Source organism: Schistocerca americana, chromosome 1 (genome assembly GCF_021461395.2).
Source record: "Schistocerca americana isolate TAMUIC-IGC-003095 chromosome 1, iqSchAmer2.1, whole genome shotgun sequence".
In the NCBI taxonomy this organism is placed as follows: domain Eukaryota; kingdom Metazoa; phylum Arthropoda; class Insecta; order Orthoptera; family Acrididae; genus Schistocerca; species Schistocerca americana.
The window spans coordinates 140,831,455-140,850,972 of NC_060119.1; the positions used below are offsets into that span (position 1 = coordinate 140,831,455).

At 43.3% G+C, this 19,518-nt stretch overlaps 1 protein-coding gene across 2 annotated transcripts in view; it reads left to right on the forward strand.

Annotated features, from left to right (window-relative positions):
• The first annotated feature begins 1,150 nt into the window (after positions 1 to 1,150).
• The window catches only part of LOC124620705 (gamma-butyrobetaine dioxygenase-like), a 203,852-nt gene continuing 185,484 nt past the window's right edge, over positions 1,151 to 19,518 (forward strand). Inside the window, exon 1 of one of the 2 annotated variants that reach the window (XM_047147090.1) lies at positions 1,151 to 1,366. The gene's annotated coding sequence lies outside the window, so the exon portion shown is untranslated. The remainder of the gene's footprint in view (positions 1,367 to 19,518) is intronic. The other variant, XM_047147088.1, reaches the window with a different exon arrangement.

The window sequence follows — 19,518 nt, forward strand, 5'->3', positions numbered from 1 at the left end:
AAACCGTTGCTCTCCTGCAACAGTTTCAGTGGAACATAATCATCCACCCACCCTATAGTCCTGACTTGGCACCCAGTGACTATCACCTGTTCCCTAGGTTAAAAGAACATTTGGCCGGAAAGCGATTCAGCTCAGACGACGAGGTGAAAGAAGAGGTTCATAACTTTCTGAACAGCATGGCAGTGAGCTGGTATGACATGGGCATACAAAAACTGCCACAGCGTCTACAAAAATGCATCGACAGAAATGGTGATTATGTCGAAAAATAGCTAAATTTTCAAGCTGTAAACTGATGTAAACCATTGTAGAAATAAACAGGTCTATGTACTTATAAAAAAATAGGATACCTTACTTTTGGGATTACCCTCGTATAATTAAAAGCAAGGTCTGTTCACGAAATTTCGATCACCATATTTCTTCTCTGATTGCGAAAATATTTTGCTGGCGCCAACACGTAGGGAGAAATGACCATCGTAATAACATAAGATAAAATAGAGCTCGCGCGGAAAGATTTAAGTGCTCGTTTTTCCTGAGCGCTTTTAGGGAGTGGAACGGTAAGAAAATAGAATGAAAATGGTTCGATGAACCCTCCGTCAGGCATCCAAGTGTGAATCGCATAGTCGCATGTAGATGTAGACGAAAGGTACCTGCCGAGTCATCGTTCGGAAAAATATGCCGCCTTGCAGGGTGAACATGTCAAGGAGAGGTTTGATATGTAGAGGATTTAACACCAGTCGATTAGTGTGTTTCATAGTTGCAGCTTGATTTTTTGAATGTGACAACTGCACCTCGTAGGCTACTTTGGCTCAAGACCAAAATGTGTGTAAAAGTCAGGAAAACCCTCATTATCCAGCAGTAGACGTCAAATGGCTGACGCTCATAAAAATTACATTAGTAGTGCCTTACATCGTGCTTCTGAGCTGAATTACGTTTAGTAATTAACGGTCAAAGAAACTTGTACGGTACTCTCCCTCTGTTCAGGGGAAAAAATTCAATCCCCCCCCCCCCCCTTTCCACTGTGTTGTCGCGCAGCGCGGCGCAAGTGAATTTGTTTTCTTTGTGCTGGCTCCAGTGCTTGTACGCCTGTGCGCGCAGACATGTCACTCGAACGCTTGGTGCGTAGCAGCGAGTCGAGGGTAAAGTTCACCCGGCGCCAGTTGCCCGTTGGCCGCTTAGTGAGTCAGTAGGCGGCAGCTGCTTGCCGCGTCTATCCGAAATCTTTCACCGACACACTTCTCGCTGTTGTACCGTCACGGAATGGATGTTTGAGTACACACAATTAGGTTCTAATCTGCTCCTCGAAAACACCTTCGCGACAACGAATTAACTGCCTCCTGCATCGCATTTGACTTCCGCTTAAACGGAGGTATGTTCTACACACTTCTTGAATGTGTCGTAATCTTATTATTGTGTAATGTGGTAAACATTGCTTCTAGACATTGAAGACATTGTACCAGCGCGACTGAAATACGTAATATAAGCATGGTGATAGTGTACCAGGTAAATACGAGGGCTTGCTGAAAAGTAATGCCTCCGAACTTTTTATGCGAGAAGTCTTGGCATTCTACATCTCTGCTCTTCATGTCCATATATTTGCAGCTAGAGGGCGCCGAATTGTAGCGGAGTGTAACGTAACTATGTCGCGACGTCTGCAACAATCCGACACCTTCGGTTCATTGTCGCTACAATTTCATCATAATCGATACAATCTCGAGTTGGACACATCCGATTTTCATCTGCTTGCAAAACTTAAAGAACACCTTCGAGGACTGTACTCGTGTGATGAAGTGGTGCAAGCAGAGCTGAATTTGTGACTCCGCCAACAAACTTTCTGCAGTGACCGTATCAACAAACAGGCCTCTCATTGGGGAAATTGTATTCGTTTTCAGGGCGACTATGTTGAGAAATAAATATGTAGATATAACGAATAAGGACGTAGAATTTTAATAACGCTTCTTTTATTTAAAAAGTTTTAGGGATTTTCATACAAAAATTCGGAGGTATTACACTTCAGCATGTACATTCACAGTGAGAGATGTCATATGCAGTTAGCCATCAACTTTGAAGTGATTGAGACTTTGGCAGTTCCTTGCCTTATAAGAAAACATTCACCTGTTGCTTTATACAGTTTACTATTCAAGAGTCTTCTCATACATAAATACTTAACAATTTCCAGTTTGTAGAACAATTTACCTCACTTGCAATGCTTAATCTGTTCGGTAGTACTAAAGACTTACATACATTGGACAAACGAGGATCCTGTCAAAGACGTTATTTGGTTTTAGACGGAGAAAACTAGAGGTTACGAATTTTTTCCTTAAATTCTCAGTCCGCTTTTAAGAAGCGCATCTTGAATTGGTGTAAGTGAAGCTCTATCCAGCGAAGTGTATGTAAAGTTGTGTGCCAATACTCTAATTTATATTGCCTACACAAATTTTTATTTCATCTGATATCTGCTCTGAGGACGCCAGATAAAAATTGATTGGGGTATGCGATAAACTACATTCTTTTCATCCCCCACATTAATTAATTCATTCATTCTATTAACAGTTCTGTTCAAGAGGTTAAATCTCTTTACATCGTTTACAGATGTAATGAATGCAGGACCAATTTGAGACCCCAAGTGACACATTATACCATTTACAGATGTAGTCCGAGCAGGGTCAGTTTAGGACCCAAGCAGCACAAATTGCCCATTATGGTGCCATCTAACAGTGGCGTCACAGACGCCACAACAGCAAGATTTCCATACACAACGAATTCACAATTAGTAGTGGCCGCTTGTGGTGCCAAGCTAAGAGTGAGATTTCTATGCAAGTACCTAACAATGACAGGGGTGACACTGTGCAAGGGTAAAAGGCTGAAGGGCGGGTGGAGAGGGAGCGCAAGTGATGAGAAGTCACTTGTGTGGAAAAATGTTCTCGAACCGGCCCTGAGCCACTCACGAGCCACCAATAAACAAAAATTCAGGGCAAAGTTGTGAGCACAAATAACCATCTGTACTGTGTTCTGGTACAGACAGGGTATGCTGCTTGTTGCGTTACTTCCCAGAGGTGAATCCGCCAAAGCAGCACTGAAAACCCTATTCAGCAATTTGGCTGGGAACAGTTCGATCACCAGCCGTACAACCGCGATCTCGCTCCTTCTGGCTACCACTTGTTCTTGAACGTGAAGCGTGATTTTAGTGGAAAGCGCTTTGACAGTGACGACGACACAAAAACTGAGTTCGGCGGTAGCTGTCTTCACTAACGTCATCTTTCTATGAAAAGAGCATAGAAAAATTGGTTATCCGCTATAACAGATTTCTGAACAATGATGGCAACGATGTAGAAAAATTGTTTAAAAAATTCTCTTTCTTACAAAAATAAGTTTGGTTTGAAAACTGTTTTTATGAGCTTTTCCAGAAATGGTAGCCGGTGTCTGTGACAGTGCGGTTCTAGGCGCTTCAGTCCGGAACCGCGCTGCTGCTACGGTCGCAGGTTCGAATCCTGCCTCGGGCATGGGTGTGTGTGATGTCCTCAGGTTGGTTAGGTTTAATTAGTACTAAGTCTAGGGCACTGATGACCTCAGATGTTAATTCTCCCATAGTGCTTGGAGCCATTTGAACCAAAATGGAACATACAGTACTGTCCAGACACGCCTGGTATTTACTCGGTGTTAAAATTCAGTTGATGGAACGTAAATGTTTATAAAGAAAAACAGAACAAAGGAAGTCATCGAGAACCTAAATTTGGGTGGTCGGAAAGGGATTTGACTGTCTTAGCACTTTGCCTCTTGCTCGGTCACTACATGAGAGTAGCAAAGTAAAATCAGAAGCAGGAACGCTGGACTCCGAAATCAAATGTCTCTTTACAAAGAAACATCCGACCACATTTTCATTCTCACGCCACAGCTAAGATGAGTGGTATAGATGTCTGTATCAGTGGCGTGCTAAAGGTAAACGAAGCTCCAGATCCCAATGGAATCCCTGTCACGTTCTACCTACATCTCCGCAACCCACTTGACGGTGTGTGGCTGAGGATACTTCTGGTACCAATTCTGATCACCATCCCTGTTCTATTGGCGTATGACACATGGGAAGAATGATTGTCAGTAGACTTCAGTATTACCTCCAGTTTCCTCGTTGCGTTCATGTCGCGAGACGTATGTGGAAGGAAGTAATATTTGTCCAATTCTGCCCTTAGCGTGCTCTCTCGGACTTGCAACAGCATCCTTTTTCTTGATATATAACTTGATACACTTTCTTGTAGTGTCTGCCACTGGAGTTCCTTCAGCATCTCCGATGCGCTGATTAGATTCTTCCTCTGTCTGCCATTAACGTTTCCTACCACATGTTTTATGTGATCATTCCACTTAAGGTCGCAACATATGGTTACTCCTAGATACGAAGTAAAACCGTTTGTTAAAATGAGATTGATTATGCTAGCTGGTTACCCATCTACACTCATGCGCATAAATTAAGGATAATGATGATAAATGGTGAAACAACGCTCTGGCGGGCGGTTTGCGGGTTTAAATCACTTCGGGGTATGACCATGCGATGCATTTGACCTGCGGTCGTCGCACGGTGACGCTGGCAGCAGTCCACATACGCAGAGGTGTGTTGGTGCATGTCAGAGTACGGTGCAGCGAGTAAGTGTGCAGACGTTTTCAGACGTGCTAATGGTGACTGTATGCTGAAAATGGCTCAAAGGACACATATTGATGACGTTATGAGGTGAAGAATACTAGACCGACTGGAGGCTCGTCAAACTGCAGGTCGTAGCACGGGCCCTTCCGCGTGCCACAAAGTGTGGTCTCAACATTATGGCAACGATTCGAAGAGACAGGAAACATGTCCAGGGGCTACAGTACGGGACGTCCACAATGTACAACACCACTAGAAGACCGATATCTCACCATCAGTGCCTGCAGACGGCCACGGCCGACCGGAGTGGCCGAGCGGTTCTAGTCGCTACAGTCTGGAACCGCGCGACCGCTACGGTCGCAGGTTCGAATCCTGCCTCGGGCATGGATGTGTGTGATGTCCTTAGGTTAGTTAGGTTTAAGTAGTTCTAAATTCTAGGGGACTGATGACCTCAGAAGTTAAGCCCCATAGTGCTCAGAGCCATAGATGGCCACGGAGTACTGCAAGTAGCCTTGCTCAGGACCTTACCGCAACCGCTGGAACTGTTGTCTCCAGACACACAGTCTACAGACGACTGAACAGACATGGTTCATTCCCTCGGAAACCTGCAAGGTGCATTCCACTGACCTTTGGTCACAGGAGAGCCCGTAAAGCCTGGTGTCAAGAATACAGTACATGGTCATTGGAACAGTGGTCCCAGGTTATGTTCACGGACGAGTCCAGGTATAGTCTGAACAGTGATTCTCGCCGGGTTTTTATCTGGTTTGAACCAGGAACCAGATACCAGCCCCTTAATGTCCTTGAAAGGGATCTGTATGGAGGTCGTGGTTTGATGGTGAGGGGTGAGATTGGTGCATGTACACCCCTGCATTTCTTTGACAGAGGAACTGTACCAGGTCAGGTGTATCGGGACGTCATTTTGCGCCAGTATGTCCGCCTTTTCAGGGCTGCAGTGGGTCCCACCTACCTCCTGATGGATGATAACGCACGGCCCCACCGAGCTACCATCGTGGAGGAGTACCTTGAAACAGAAGATATCAGGCGAATTGAGTGGCCTGCCTATTCTCCAGACCTAAACCCCATCGAGCACGTCTGGAATGCTCTCGGTCGTCGTATCGCTGCATGTCTTCACGCCCCTCGGACACTTCAGGAGCTCCGACAGGCACTGGTGCAAGAATGTGAGGCTATACCTCAGCAGCTGCTCGACCACCTGATACAGAGTATGCCAACCCGTTGTGCGGCCTGTGTGCATGGTGCTCGTACCCCATATTGATGTCGGGATACATGCGCAGCATACAGTGGCGTTTTGTAGCACGTGTGTTTCGGGACAGTTTTCTCGACTTATCACCAATACCGTGGACTTACAGATCTGTGTCGTGTGTGTTCCCTATGTGCCTATGCTATTAGCGCTAGCGTGGCAGGACACTCTGCAATTATCGTTAATTTATGAGCGTAAGTGTAGATCTCTACCCAAAGAAATATGCTAATTGAACTGTGTGCAACAGAGAACAAACGCTAATTTTCGACCCACCCATTGGGGTTATGGTTATTACAAATTTTCACTAACCGTGCAACGGGATGACTAACTATGAAATGAAATTCAAAGATAAGGTAAATCCGTAAGTTTATTAACATTAATTGATTTTCTTTGAATTCAGTAAAAGCGTACTCCTGATGTGACAAACGTTAATAATAAAACAAAGAAAACAAAACTGGAATGACCTATGGTTGGCAAAGGTTAGAATAGTGACGTACGTGATGGTAATGTAAATTCAGCTTACTATTAAAAACTGACTGTCCATAAGAGGCGTCTCAACAGCAGTGACTGCATATCGTACACGAAACAGAAGTGAGGCAATTGCCCCAGTTGCTAAGCTGAACCTAACCGTGAAATTATGGAGAGTTACTAAATTCATCGCGACCTACACTGCCGGTTCTGCTCGTAAATCTCGCCCTTATTGACATGTGAATGTGCTGACTGCAGGTGGTGCCGATACCTCGCTAAGTGCGCCTGTTTGCTTGCAGCAGCAGACGAGGTCTGAACCAGAGTTCTGCTGGGCGAAGTCTCTGCCCGAAGCGTCCTCACTGAAGTGTCTCAAATGAGAGAAGACTCCCAAGTGTCTCCCCTGGAAGCAGACCCAGAGGTGTCTTAAAAAATCTGAAAAGTTATATTTACTGTCCCACCAATGAAAAAAATTAAACTATTGCCGCTGCACTCCCACCAAATTCCATTAATCCATGTCATTGTAATCTAAAACTGCCAAATGTGATGAAATGTGATCATTCCACCATCGTTTGACATTTGCATGCATTGGGGAAGGTTCAAAAATCGCTTGTATGGCTACCACATTCTCTAATCCAAAATCACAAAAACAAGCAGGTGACGGTATGTGCATCTCTGCTTCCTCGTCATTAATTGGATCGCGAACAAATCGACTATTCCTATTCTGTACCGTTACTGATGACGAGAAATGGTATCTTTATGCTAACATAAGGAAATGAAAGTAATGGTTGAGTCCAAAGAAAGCAGCAACTGCCTGCACAAAGATCTGCTCGCGTCCCCAAAAGATGTTGTTATGCATCTGGTGGAACAGCGATGTTGTGGTGTACTACGAATAGCTTGCATACGCAGTCCGAGAACAAAAACCACGAAGACTGCGTGAAGTGACGCTACTCCTCGATAACTCCGGCCCGCATTCTGCTAGACTGACAGAGAACACTATACAGAAGTTAGGTTGGAAACTCATTCTGCATCCATCTTATTCACCTGATCTGGCAGCCTCAGATTTTCACCTTTTTCCGCTCTCTACCGAAAAGCCTTCAAGGAACTTCCTTCCGGATAAAAATGCGCTCCGAACATGTCTCGACAAGTTCTTCGCCTAAAAACCACATGATTTCTACAGTTAGGGAAGCGAAAAGTTACCCCAGCGTTGGCAGACTGTTGTAAATATTGAAGAAGACATAGAACTTATGGAAAAACATTACGAACTTATGTATCAATTAAATGTACAACAAAGAACATTTTCAGAGTTTTGTTTTGGTTTTTCTTCGTGCCAACATTACTCAGCATAGCTTCTTTCCCCTTCGTCAGAGCAAGTTGTTCCGGTCTTCATTGGTTTTTCTACCAGCCAATCTGTCCAATTGTGAATTTTCTGTCTAAAAGTTTTTCTGTGTGGTAAATCATGTTTTATTCCTGATTCCTTCACGTCTTCTTTTACTGCACCGATTCATTTTATTGCTTCATTTGTAGGTTTATTGTGGCTGTTGCACAATTTCACAACCTGTCTGGCTATTATCTTCATAAAATTCTAGCCTGCACTTTTTTATATCTGAATAAATGTTGGCACACTTTTCTTTATTTTCTTTAATTTGCATGTTCCCTCTTCACTATAATTTGGACCTAAAAGTTTTCCGATTAGTTTTCATTCTCTTTTCTCGATTTCTCCGATGTCTCTCTTTGTGCTTAAAATTAGCGTTTCAGTCCCATAAAGACACTTTTGTTTTGAGATGCTTTGCTTGTTGTAAGACTGAAGGCAGTTTCCATCTAGTGGCCACGAATTTCGTAATCAGTCTTTCCCAGGCCAGTCTCCTGAATGGTTTCGCCTAAATATTTGAAATGAGAAGCGCCTTTCTTTTTCCCATATTTAGCTTTTTGGAATTTTGAGTATCATGTTATTGATAGAAATGTACTTTTTTTTGTTTTAAAATAAAGTTTCTACACTTACTGTTTCAGTTGTTTCTTTATCGGTTTCTACTTGTTTCTGTGTTATTTGAATGTTCTATCAGAGAACTGCCAGGTCGTCTGCAAAAGCTAAGCAGTCTACTTTAATACTGGTTTTTCATAACTGATTTGATTCGTCAGTTTTAAGTACCGGTACCCATTTCTGTTTTCGCCACTCTTATATTACGTTTTTCAAGGCACAGTTGAAAAGTAAAAGAAAGAGTCTATCACCCTGTCACCCTCCCGTTTTAATTTCAAAAACTATTTCGAAATTTCTCACCTGAATTTTACCTTAGTTTTTGTACCACCATTTAGTGTTTCATTAAAACTGCAGTGATTTGGAGGTCCAGATCTTCTTCTTTTAGAATTTTGGAGTGAGATTTGCGACCCACTGAGTCATTTAGCTTTTAAACTTCACAAAGGTGCAATCTACTTATTACAAATTTTTTTGATGTCTGTGAATAAATTTAAGAACAAAAATTTTTCTGGGCAAGATTTCTTTGGATTTGACATTCGCCAATTATGTATTCAATTTCTTGTTGTGCCCAGAATTTGGTTCTCAGTTGTTTATTTTTATGAGTCTTTTGTCTCTAATGGTGGTTAACATCTGGAAGCAGCATGGTTGCTTCGCTTTTGTGTATACAGAGAGTTTAGACACTGTTTTGCCACTGTCATACGTGTTTATAGCGAAGTAATGAAATTATTTGTGGTAGTTTCGTATGGGACCTTATCAACAACTTCAGAAAATTTTATGTTTTTTTAGTTTGTAGTGGGAATGTTTTAAAACTTATCAGATTGAATCCTTTGAGAAAGGCAGTATGGGCTGCCTTCTTACATAAAACATTTACAAATTATAACCCATGTCATGAACTCTGGCCACTTGGATATGAGTGGTGGTGTGGCTACCAGAGGGCTATTATTGAATGTAAGACATATAGCCACAAGCATTCTTTGCCACTTTTTATAATGCAAGTTGAAAAAACATGTACTTAGCGATCTTTGTGGCACAACATTATCAGAGAAGTGTTTACGTGGTAGGTCTCGAAAGCCAAATGAGAATTTCAACAGCTATGTAAGGGAACAGATATGAAAAGCTGTTCTGGTTGGACGAAATACTTTAAAAAAAAGTGTGCCAGATGCTCTTTAATGTTTCAGTGGTGGTTCAGTGTCAAGGTATAAGGTTATGGAATAGACGAGAGTGCCTGTGGGACTCTGTATGCAGAAAGGTTCGTCACTGACAGCAGGAGACTCTTCGAAACGATAGAGAAATGCGTTTTTACTTTACTTGAATTTTTCGAAAGTTCACATATTTGATGCGCTGGTACACACTGGTTAAAAACTATTAAAATAGAGGGTTGAGATTTTGTATACTGTCTCAGAACAAACTTAACTAAAAAGTAGCTCATTCTTATGACCTAAAATTTAAAATTAAAATGTTTTTGAAGATAAACTATGAGTTACTTATTGCAATTTTTGATCTTCTTCTTCCTTGGTTCTACAGCTCATGATAAGCCTTGGCCTCTTCTACAATTTCCTTCCATTTCTCTCGGTCCTTTGCCAGTACTCTCCAGTTTCTATAGCCCATCTTCCTAAGATGTTCGATTCCTCCATCTTCCCATCTGACTCTTGGTCGACCACGTCCTTTCTGGCCTCTTGGCTTTCCTTGTAATATTCTTTTTGGTACTTCTGTATCATTCATGCGAGCTAAATGTTCCGCCCACCTCAGTCTGGATGATTTCACTATCCTTCTGATGGGTTAGTCTTTGTATATGATATACAACTCATGGTTGTATCTCCTCCTCCATCTTCCTCTTTCACAGATTGGGCCGATAATTCTTCTAAGTACCTTTCTTTCAAATGCATCCAGTATTTCAATATCTTTAGTTGTTAATGTCCAGGCTTCAGAGGCATATGTAAGCACTGGTCGTATAAGTGATTTGTAGATAGTTAATTTAGTGGTACGAGTCAGGAGCCTTGAGGATAGAAGTCTTGTTAAGGCAAAGTAGGCTCTATTGGCTAGTATTAAAAGGTGTACTTCAAGGATAACTGATTTAAGAACTTCCAGAAAAAAAATCAATATTGGTTTTGTATTGTGATGCGTGCACATATACTGATCAGCGAGAATATTAGGACCAAGAACCTATTATCGATGCGAACCCGTCCAGGTGCCCAGGCGATAGCAACGTCACTAGGCGATGAATGACTGTCAATCAGACACATCAATGGTGCATCTAGTATCAGTGAGCGTGCTGTCCGTGTGTAGAAGGGGGCAGGCGCGCTGTCTATCTGAGTTTGACCAAGGACCTGGAGGCTCGGCACGAGCATTTCGGAAATCGCACGATTTGTCGGGTGTTCGAGGAGTGGTAAGTGTCTTCAACACATGGCGAAACCAAGGGGAAACCACGTTCAGATGCCGTGGGGTTGGGCGGCCACCCCTCATTACAGATGTTGGTCGTCGTATGCTGGGCAGACTGGTAAAACAGGACAGGCGGAGAACTGTGGCGGAGCTAATATCAGACTCTAATACTGGGCAGAGTACAAGTACACTACAGGCCATTAAAATTGCTACACCAAGAAGAAATGCAGATCATAAACGGGTATTCATTGGACAAATATGTTATACTAGAACTGACATGTGATTACATTTTCACGCAATTTGGGTGCATAGATCCTGAGAAATCAGTACCCAGATCCTGCGAAATCAGTACCCAGAACAATCACCTCTGGCCGTAATAACAGCCTCGATACGCCTAGGCATTGAGTCAAACAGAGCTTGGATGGCGTGTACAGGTACAGCTGCCCATGCAGCTTCAACACGATACCACAGTTCATCAAGAATAGTGACTGGCGTATTGTGACGAGCCAGTTACTCGGCCGCCATTGACCAGATGTTTTCAATTGGTGAGAGATCTGGAGAATGTGTTGGCCAGGGCAGCAGTCGAACATTTTCTGTATCCAGAAAGGCCCGTACACGACCTGCAACATGCGGTCGTGCATTATCCTGCTGAAATGTAGGGTTTCGCAGGTATCGAATGAAAGGTAGATCCACGGGTCGTAACACATCTGAAATGTGACGTCCACTGTTCAAAGTGCCGTCAATGCGAACAAGAGGTGACCGAGACGTGTAACCAGTGGCACACCATACCATCACGCCGGGTGATACGCCAGTATGGCGATGACGAATACACGCTTCCAATGTGCGTTCATCGCGATGTCGCCAAACACGGATGTGACCATCATGATACTATAAACAGAACCTGGATTCATCCGAAAAAATTACGTTTTGCCATTCGTGCACCCAGGTTCGTCGTTGAGTACACCATCGCAGGCGCTCCTGTCTGTGATGTAGCGTCAAGGGTAACCGCAGCCATGGTCTCCGAGCTGTTAGTCCATGCTGCTGCAAACGTCGTCGAACTGTTCGTGCAGATGGTTGTTGTCTTGCAAACGTCCCAGTCTGTTGACTCAGGGATCGAAACGTGGCTGCACGATCCGTTACAGCCATACGGATAAGATGCCTGTCATCTCGACTGCTAGTGGTACGAGGCCGTTGGGATCCAGCACGGCGTTCCATATTACCCCCCTGAACCCACCGATTCCATATTCTTCTAACAGTCAATGGATCTCGACCAACGCGAGCAGCAATGTCGCGATACGATAAACCGTAATCGATATAGGCTACAGTCCGACTTTTATCAAAGTCGGAAACGTGATGGTACGCATTTCTCCTCCTTACACGAGGCATCACAACAACGTTTTACCAGGCAACGCCGGTCAACTGCTGTTTGTGTATGAGAAATCGGTTGGAAACTTTCCTCATGTGAGCACGTTGTAGGTGTTGCCACCGGCGCCAAGCTTGCGTGAATGCTCTGAAAAGCTAATCATTTGCATATCACAGCATCTTCTTCCTGTCGGTTAATTTTCGCGTCTGTAGCACGTCATCTTCGTGGTGTAGCAATTATGATGGCCAGTAGTGTATGTGTGAACACACAGTGCACCGAACACTCCTAATGATTGGCCTCCGCAGCCGACGACCAGTGCATGTGCAGTTAACACCACGACATCGGCAACTACGACTGAAATGGGTACTGGATGTTGACACAGTAGCAGAGTGTTGCATCGTCTGATGAATTCCGATACCTTCTTCATCTTGCCGATGGGAGGGCGCGAATCCGTCGTCTTCCAGCGGAACAGCTTCTTGACACTGTGGGACGGAGACAAGCTGGCGGCGGCTCCATTATGGTCTGGAGAGCATTCACGTCGATATCCATGGGTCCAATGGAACTCGTGCAATGCACCGTGCCAGCCAAGGAGCACCATACACTGGTTGCTAATCACGTACACCTACCTCTTCATGACGATCGTGTTTCCCGACGGCAGTGGCGTTTTTCAACACATAGTGCACCATGTGTCACAAGCCCAGAAGTGTTATGGAGTGGTTCGAGCAACACAGTGGCGAGTTCCATTTGATGTGCTTCCTCGCTCCCTCCCCCCGCCCCCCCCCCCCCCCCCCCGCTTCCTTCTACTCACCAGATCCGAACTCGATCGAAAACATCTGGGATGAGATGAACGTGGTGTCATACCTCATCGCCCCCTCCCAGGTATGTACGGGGGAATTAGGTGAATTTTGTGTGCAGATGTGGTACCAATACTTCCATACCACGACGCTTCGTCCCTGTTATCCTTGCCAAAGGACGACATATCGTCTATTAGGTAGGTGGTCATATGTTCTGACCAGTGTAGTTTGTACATTAATTATTAACATGCTTTATTACACTTGCAAAACAAAATATAGGAGAGAAAAGTTATGTGACCAAAAGCTGTGGTTCGTACGTTAAAATGTTCCCAAAAGATTTGTTAAAAAACGGTAAGAATTACATGGTCCTAACAACTCTTATTCTTTAAGATACAGTATTTAGAAAACTGACGAGATTTTCCTTTCTGTTCCCTTAAGGTCTTTGAGCAAAATACTGTATTTTACGGCTTTCTGTCCCTCTTTTGGATATCTAATAACAAACGTTTTCGGAAGGGGTAGCATCATCTCACGCTAGGCGAGGAGAACCCTACGTCATAGTAACGTAACGCTACGTCATGTTGACGTAAATAAACCTAAATCGACTTCATGAGTACGTATATCGACCTTTGCAGTTGTACCACAGAGGTTGCACCGATAACGTGAAAGCTAAATGTAAATAGACGTATAGAAACGAAGTTACAGCAGTCGTATGGTATGTTCAGCCCAGCTGAATTAGTTATTAAGCTGGAATCCTAACAATTTTCGATGTTATTGTGTGTTTCTTGAACATAATGAATGTCTGAACGAAGGAACTACAACGAAAGTAAAAAAGAAACGCTTGCAGTCACTTTTTTTATATCCGATGAATCGCCCATAAATGTGGACAGAAACATGAAATAATTAATTATTAAGCTGTAATCCAAGCAATTTGGGATGTTATTGGGTACTTCTTGAACATAACGAAAGTCGAAAAAAGCTTGTAGTCATTTTCAAAAACTCCCATGAATCGTGCATGATTGTGTCGATACAAACGTCAAACAATTAATTATTAATTTGTAATTCCAAAAATGTGGGATTTTATTGTGTTTCATGAACATAACGAATATCTCAACGAAGGAACCATAAACACAGCGAAAGTCAGAAGAAGCGAGTAGTCATTTTTTAAAAAAAAAATCCGATTAATTGTGCATAAATCATGTGGATAGAAAAGTGAAATAGGGGGATATTAAATTGTTTCGTATTTTTATAAAAGCCAATGGATTGTACATAATTCTTCTGGACAGAAACATTAAACCGAGAAATTAATGTAGTTCCAAAGATAATTCCGAATGTTGCTGGAATTTTAATTTTGCCATCATGTTGCAGATCAACTCGGAAAATTTTGCCCTGCATAAATAAATTATGGCTGCTGATTATAATGTACTGACCTGTTATAACACGTCATTATTTTTCTTTATACGTTGTATACTGTGAACAAACAATGACATGCAAGTCACATTTACCAGCATTTTAAGCAACTGAAAGCAGTGAGTGCTGTCGCCATTTTCAGCTACTTTTTGTATGACTCTTAGTCAATATGGAAATAGCTATAGTAATTATGCCAAACGCCCCCCAAAATTTATACCATGTGTATTGAGAGAATAAACAAACACGGTATTCCACCATCGCATATGAAACATCACTTAGTGCTGCTAAAAACTGTGAGCTGTTGAGGTTATTTTGTCAAGTAGTTCACCCATTGTGACAGTCAGTGTTCAACATCATTTGGCAACTACTAGGAAACTCACTGTTTTTTATAGTTGATACTGCTTAAATATTAAAATGTGAGTAACAATTATAGACGAAATATCATTGTTTTTCACAGTACACAGCGTATAAAGAAAAATAATGACGTGTTATAAACAGGCTACATTATATATTATAATCATCAGCAATAATTTATTTATGAAGAGCAAAATTTTCTGAGTTGATCTGCAACATGAAGGCAAAATTAAAATTCCAGCAACATTCGGAATTATCTTTGGAACCACATTAATTTCTCGGTTTAACGTTTCTGCCCAGAAGAATTATGTACAATCCATTGGCTTTTATAAAAATACGAAACACTATAATTTCTCCCTATTTCACGTTTGTATCCACATGATTTATGCACAATTAATCGGATTTTTTTAAAAAAAATGACTACTCGCTTCTTTTGACTTTCGTTGTGCGTATACACTCCTGGAAATTGAAATAAGAACACCGTGAATTCATTGTCGCAGGAAGGGGAAACTTTATTGACACATTCCTGGGGTCAGATACATCACATGATCACACTGACAGAACCACAGGCACATAGGCACAGGCAACAGAGCATGCACAATGTCGGCACTAGTACAGTGTATATCCACCTTTCGCAGCAATGCAGGCTGCTATTCTCCCATGGAGACGATCGTAGAGATGCTGGATGTAGTCCTGTGGAACGGCTTGCCATGCCATTTCCACCTGGCGCCTCAGTTGGACCAGCGTTCGTGCTGGACGTGCAGACCGCGTGAGACGACGCTTCATCCAGTCCCAAACATGCTCAATGGGGGACAGATCCGGAGATCTTGCTGGCCAGGGTAGTTGACTTACACCTTCTAGAGCACGTTGGGTGGCACGGGATACATGCGGACGTGCATTGTCCTGTTGGAACAGCAAGTTCCCTTGCCGGTGTAGGAATGGTAGAACGATGGGTTCGATGACGGTTTGGATGTACCGTGCACTATTCAGTGTCCCCTCGACGATCACCAGTGGTGTACGGCCAGTGTAGGAGATCGCTCCCCACACCATGATGCTGGGTGTTGGCCCTGTGTGCCTCGGTCGTATGCAGTCCTGATTGTGGCGCTCACCTGCACGGCGCCAAACACGCATACGACCATCATTGGCACCAAGGCAGAAGCGACTCTCATCGCTGAAGACGACACGTCTCCATTCGTCCCTCCATTCACGCCTGTCGCGACACCACTGGAGGAGGGCTGCACGATGTTGGGGCGTGAGCGGAAAACGGCCTAACGGTGTGCGGGACCGTAGCCCAGCTTCATGGAGACGGTTGCGAATGGTCCTCGCCGATACCCCAGGAGCAACAGTGTCCCTAATTTGCTGGGAAGTGGCGGTGCGCTCCCCTACGGCACTGCGTAGGATCCTACGGTCTTGGCGTGCATCCGTGCGTCGCTGCGGTCCGGTCCCAGGTCGACGGGCACGTGCACCTTCCGCCGACCACTGGCGACAACATCGATGTACTGTGGAGACCTCACGCCCCACGTGTTGAGCAATTCGGCGGTACGTCCACCCGGCCTCCCGCATGCCCACTATACGCCCTCGCTCAAAGTCCGTCAACTGCACATACGGTTCACGTCCACGCTGTCGCGGCATGCTACCAGTGTTAAAGACTGCGATGGAGCTCCGTATGCCACGGCAAACTGGCTGACACTGACGGCGGCGGTGCACAAATGCTGCGCAGCTAGCGCCATTCGACGGCCAACACCGCGGTTCCTGGTGTGTCCGCTGTGCCGTGCGTGTGATCATTGCTTGTACAGCCCTCTCGCAATGTCCGGAGCAAGTATGGTGGGTCTGACACACCGGTGTCAATGTGTTCTTTTTTCCATTTCCAGGAGTGCAGTTCCTTCGTTCAGATATTCGTTATGTTCATGCAACACACAATAACATCTCACGTTCTTGGGATTAGAGCTTAATAATTACTTATTTAACGTTTCTGTCGACACAATCATGCACAATTCATGGGATTTTTTAAAAATGACTACAAGCTTTTTTTGACTTTCATTATGTTCATGAAATACCCAATAACATCCCAAATTCTTTGGATTACAGCTTAATAGTTCATTATTTCATGTTTCTGTCCACATGATTAATGGACGATTCATCGGATTTTTTAAAAAAATAGTGCAAGCGTTTCTTTCTTTACTTTCGGTGTGGTTCCTTCGTTCAGACATTCATTATGTTCAAGAAAAATACAATAACATCGAAAATTGTTAGGATTCCAGCTTAATAACTAATTCAACTGGGCTGAACCTACCACACGACTGCTGTAACTTCGTTTCTACACATGTATTTACATTTAGCTTTCACGTTATCGGTGCAACCTCTGTGGTGCAATTGCAAAGATCGATATACGTACTCATGAAGTCGATTTAGGTTTATTTACGTCACGATGACGTAGCGTTACGTCACTATGACGTAGGGTTCTCCAAAGCTAGCGTGAGATGAATGCTACCCTTTTAGAAGAGAAAAAGATTTCATAGACATGAGACAGAGAGAAGGTACCATGGCATTTTAATCGTCTAAGTTAGTTCGTTTAATGTAGAATGGGAGCATTTACAGCAAGACATTATGTGCTTTGAGCTCCATCGCACTTCAAACTGTCTCGGAGCATGCTACTTACTGGCTTATGTTTACCGACACAGGCCTGTAGCCTGTTGGTGAAGCGCCTTTGGAGTGTACTAACTTTACTGCTCCTATTCTATGACCCTCAGAGTTAGCTATGTATGCACAACCACAAGGACATGACTTTTTGACAGAAATGCTGTCCCGCAGATGCATTCGTGCAGATCGGCAGCTACAGTGCATTATCTTCACACGCTCGACTTCACCCTAAACTACTGTTTCTCAGCGAACACGCCACCACATCTGAAGTAAACTGAAGAGATCTAGTATCACCGATAGCTCACGTCTGAAGTGCGGCATCCACTTTTTATCGTCACGTTTCTGGCTCAGAGCCTGGCACATCGTGACCTACTCACATATTTCAATTATTTGTTGTCATTAAAATCTTACTCTAGCTGCAATAAAGGTACATCATACCGAATAGTAAGCCAATGTCTTGCTTTTGCGCAACTTGCTCTATCAGGAGATGGTTTTAACATTGGTTACTCACACAGTTCTACCTGCCAAAAGGTTTAAAGAACAAAACAGTGTAACATGTATAGTTACGGTGTCGTAAAATATCATTTGAATACTGCACACAGACAACTCATTCGTGTGTTACAACTTTTTTTCTTTAACGAAAATCGTTAAAATTGAGCATAGCCGCAGGGCCCGATGGAATCGCTATCGGATTCTGCACTGAATTTGCAGTCGAGATAGTCCTCCCTCTAGCTAAAATCTATCGTAGCCGTTGGAAGAAGGCGCAGGTCATACTTATCTACGATAAGGGTAACACAAGACAGCCCCAACCATGATATCCATTTGTTATAGAATCTTAGAACCTATTCTGAGCGTAAACGTAATGAGGTACCTTGAACAGAACGACCTCTACGCCAACCAGCATGGGTTCCAAAAACATCGATCATGTGAAACACAGCTCGCGCTCTTCTCGCCTGACAAACTGAAAACCATGGATTAAGGTAGTCAGGTAGACGCAGGATTTCTCGACTCCCGAAAGTCATTGAAATCTGTACCACATCTACGCTCATTATCAAAAGTACAACCATGGATTTTCAAGCGAAATTATGACTGGACTGAGGAGTTCTTTTGGTAGGAAGGACGCAGCATGTTACCTTGGATGGAGAGTCGTCGACAGACGTAGAAGTAACTTTGGGTGTGACCTGGGCAAGTGCGTTTGGATCCTTGTTACTCATGTTGTTTATTAATGTCTTTACGGGCAATATAACAACATTAACGTCAGACTTTTCGCATATGACGTGTTCATCCATAAGGAAGTTCAAATACATCACATTCTGTAAGCCACCTAACGTTGTGTGGCGCGGATGATACTTTTCCTACCACTAACTGACACCCCCCCGCCCCCTCTTGAGTCTTCCATTCGCGAACTGGGCATAGAATGATCGTCGGTAAGCCTCTGTACGGGCTTTAATTTCTCGATTTTTCTCGTCGTGGACATCTCACGACATGCGTAAGGAAGGAAGTAATATGTTGTCCATCTCTTCCCGGAAACTGCTCTCTCGAAATTCCAGTACTAAACCTCTCTGTATTGCCTGAAAGAAGTTGTACAAATATTCGATCAGTTCTTGATAAGATTTTAAAGTGCTGCAAAGATTGGCAACTTGCTTTAAATGTTCAGAAATCTAAAACTGCGCAGTTCACAAAAAACGGAAACACACAGTATCCTATGAATATAATACCAGTTAGTCACAGCTGGAATCAGTCGATTCATACAAATACCTGAGAGTAACACGTTGTAGGGACATGAAATTAAATGATCACATAGGCTCAGTCTTGGGTCAAGCAGGTGGCAGACCTCCATTTATTGGTAGAAAGCTAGGGAGGTGTAATCTGTCTACAAGGGAGACTGCTTACAAATCACCAATGGTGGCTCGTGCAAAATTTTACTAATGTCTGATGGCCTGTAGTGTTTTGACTTACAAGAATACTAATTGTACTAATTGTAACTTAAGTAAATATATTAATTCCTCGTATATAAATTGAACTGTTTGAATGTATTTAAATTTAATAATTAATAGTTAATATTATGAGGAATGAAATAAAATGAAAGGAAATGGTGGGAATCAAACATGAGTCCACAGTCTGCCAGAATGGGTATTAAACTACTTGGCCACTGCATGGTGACGACAACAGCTCCTCAAAACACTTCATCCTCGACGCTTGCACATTATGCTATACACAGTTTAAAAGAATAATACTGACTTGGTGTTGTGAACA